This window comes from Chaetura pelagica, unplaced genomic scaffold, assembly GCF_000747805.2.
Source record: "Chaetura pelagica isolate M959 unplaced genomic scaffold, ChaPel_1.0 scaffold485, whole genome shotgun sequence".
NCBI lineage: Eukaryota > Metazoa > Chordata > Aves > Apodiformes > Apodidae > Chaetura > Chaetura pelagica.
The window spans coordinates 528,508-532,499 of NW_009953315.1; positions in this window are offsets into that span (position 1 = coordinate 528,508).

Sequence of the window (3,992 nt, forward strand, 5' to 3'; positions counted from 1 at the left end):
TCTGGCCAGTGATGTTAAGGCCAACAAGAAAAGTTTCTACACGTATCCTAGCAATAAGAGGAAGACTCACCTCTGTGCCTGACAAGATCATGGCGCAGATCCTCCTGGCGGCTCTGCTAAGGCATGTGAGAAACAAAGGGTTGTGACAGCCAATATGGCTTCACCAAGGGCAAATCCTGCCTGACTAATTTGGTGACCTTCTACAATGGGGCCACGGCACCAGTAGACAAAGGACGAGCAACTCACATCATGTACCTGCACCTGTGCAAAGCTTTTGACATTGTCCCACATGGAATCCTGGTATTGAAACTGGAACAGTACGGATTTGATGGATGGACCACTTGTTGTGTAAGGAATTGGCTGGATGGTTGCATTCAAAGAGTGGTGATCAATAGCTTGATGTCCAAATGGAGACCAGTGATGGGTGGTGTTCCCCAAGAGTCAGTACTGGGGCTGGTGCTATTAAACATCTTTGTCAGCAACATGGGCAGTGGCACTGAGTGCACTCTCAGCAAGTTTGCTGAAGACACCAAACTGTGTGGTCAGGTTGACACGCTGGAAGGAAGACCATCCAGAGAGACCTCGACAGGCTTGAGGTGAGCTTGTGCATACTACATGAAGTTCAACAAGGTCAAGTGCAAGGTTCTACTCCTGGGTTGGGGAAATCTGAAGCTAAAATACAGGCTGGGTGGAAAACGGACTGAAAACAATTTGGAGGAGAAGGGCTTGGGGGTGATAGTGGATGAAAAACTCAACATGGGCCAGCTGTGTGTGCTTGCAGACCAGAAAGCCAACCATGTCTTGGGCTGCATCAAAGTAAGTGTGGCCAGTAGGTCAAGGGGAAGCCTTCTGGTACCTGAAGGGGCCTACAGGAAAGCTGGGGAAGCATTTTTTACCAGGGCTTGTGGTGAAAGGACAAGGGGTAATGGATTAAAACTGGAAGAGAGGACATTTAGGTTAGACATTAGGAAGAAATTCTTCAGTGTGAGGGTGGTGAGACACTGGAACAGGTTGCCCAGGGAAGTTGGGGATGCCCCCTCCCTGGAAGTGCTCAAGGCCAGGTTGGATGGGCCTCAGAGCAACCTGGTCTAGCGGGAGGTGCCCATGCAGGGTTTTGGACTACATGATCTTTACAGTCCCTTTCAACCCAAATCATTCTATGAGTCTACAATCTCCACAATATCCAGAAAGTGACAATGGCCTGCAGTGGTATCATTAGAGTGAGTCTATGTTCCTTCTATTCCCCTTTTATTTGATTCCAGCTTGCTCAGGCTCAAACTCTTCTTAAAGAAATCTTTGTAAAGGAAAAAGTATATATGAAGGAGTTTCACATACTAGCCATTTGGATTCTTGAATATGTCTGCTACATTCTCCTTTATGTCATTCTCCACTTGGAAGACATCAATGTCTCCGGCCAGATTAATGTCACAGCTACTCTAACAACTAGTTACAAGAATAAAAGAAGTGGAGTGGTATATGATTACTGCCAGTTGTGAGGTTTGTATCCTTCACCTGTGGCACAAATGCTATGATGTCCTATAAGACAAAAAGCCAGTCTCACCAGAGACTGACAAGCAAAAAAACCCATGAGTAATTGAAAAACCACCCCATACAAACCCTATAATAGTCACACTCACATAATCTGTTACTTTGTTTCTTAGGGAGATAAATAAATACCAGTTACCTCATTTCTTAATTGTTCGCTTCTTTCTCTCCAGGTAAATTCTAATACTACAAAAATACATGCATTTCTTTTCCTCCCCAACATACTGAAAAGGAAATTGGCCACACACATTTAACAGTGGCTGGTTGAAAACTTTTCTGTAAACTGAAAACTGCATTTTAAGTTGATTTTTAATTAGCTGTTGTTGAAATTTGATAGAAAGTCTTGTTTTTCAGGCAAATAGATCCTCTCACTTGAGGGACAGAATGGAGAAACAGACAAATGTACCCTGGCATTTGCCCAGTTTTCAGTCTCAGGTTAAGCTATTCTGCTATTGTTGACAAGCAGCTCTATAATGTTTCTCAATCCTTATGAAATAAATACAATAAACCCCTCCAAAATTAAAGAGTAAGGGACAAGCTGCTGAAAAAAAATCCAAGGTTCTAAAAATTTTGTTCATGACATAGACAAACAACAAAGAATTACTTCTACTCCATCAAGCAGTAACATCAACTCCATATTTTAGTTAGCATGGGCTGTTTCCTGACAGACCAGTGTTTCTGAAAGACTTAAGCAACATCTCTAACTCTAGTTTGTGAAAACATTTTCTGCAAAGTTTCTAAAGGTTTTACAAAGAATAAGCAAGAAACTGAAGTCTATTGTCAGTAGAACCAATTTGCTATATAAAGATCCACAACTTAATTGCCAACTTGTCTGGGGCCTGAAAATTCTAAAAGATGGAGTGTTACTATAACGTTTAATCTCTTTTTAAAGTAGCTATCAAATATGATAAAAAATTACTCTAAAAAACTAATTACTTATTATCCTTATCTTAAAGTTAGCAGCCTCATGGCTTTTATTTCACCAGACTGTAGGAATCCTTTTTCATTTTCTCAGAAATAGTAATTTGGCTGTTCAATGTATAAGAGAAAGATTTGGGAGATAGTTGTGTCTTAACACACAGAATAAAACTTTATGTGACTGGCTATATATATTTACTATTAATGCTTCTGTTGCTTCAGAAGTGAAGCTGAAGTAACTCTGTCTACATTACATGAATGTTACCTGAAGTACATACTTAAGAAATTCACTTAATATAAATCAATTTAACATTGGTGTAATGCTTGGGTTTTTTTCCCTACCAAAGGCAAAGTCTTTGCAACAAAGATAAAAGTTAAACTCTTCCCAGTCAAAACACCATTTAAACATTGCACAAAAAGTTAATACAAATACATCTTTATCAATTATTAAGTACTTTTTGAACGACAGCTCAAACGGCATACTGTGAATAGGAGTTGGTGAAACTACTGGCTCTACCTTATGTGTGTTTGTAGGATCAGGCTTTTAAATGCTGTTATTTTATTGTCCACATAATTCTAATACAAGTTCCAGTGTTACAGTACTAGAATTAAAAAAAACCAACAAATGACTTATAAGTTTCCAAACGAGTTTTGTAAACTCAGACTATAGAGTCCAAATCCCTTTTTTAGAAATAGATCTAAAACCTCTCTAAAACGGCAACCCAGACTTTCTGCTCTCCCACAAACTGTTTTAAGTAGGTTCATAGATACTAAAAAGCAAAACACCTTCCCGTCCCATTTGTGGTATGATATGACTGATGCCCAGAAACTGCACCCAAATATTTTTTCCAGAGTAAGTATGGTGACTCAATGATTAGTAAAAAAGCACAGTAAAATTCCTCTCTGGACCCACATTATCACAAACTGCATTGTATGACTTCCACCGGGAAGTGTTTTCATCACATTGCCAAGCAAGGATTTAAGACTGCTCACAATTTACATACAGAATCCTAGTTCTTACTAAACCTGTGTTTCCACATATAATTAAAACAAAAAATCTGAGCTTTCAGTAAGGCTTTGCAGCGGAGATCAGAAAATAACAATTGGCTAACATCAAGTGACTTAATGATTTCAGCTCAGCTCTTCTGTACAGCGGTGCCAAAACCACAAACCCAAATTTTAAAGGATCTCATTGCAATCAGTATATTGTCTAAACTAAGCTCTTCTACCATCCAGTTACTGACAAGCAGGTATTAAATGCCCTAAATAACTAGTTTAACGAGGGCAGGCGAGTTCCACCTTCCTTTGACAGCAACCGTGAGCAGCCAGCACCTCCCAGCCCCAACACATGGCTGAACACGCCTCCCCTCCCGCCTCCTCTTTCAAGCAGGTTCCAAGCAGGCCCTTCACTGACCAGCAAGCCCTGGAGCTTTGGGCACAGGCACAGGCGGCACGGGCGGGCAGGACAGCGCAGTTTGGGTGCTAGGGGATCACGCTGCGGCCCAACAGCTGCCTGTCCTGAGGAGCAG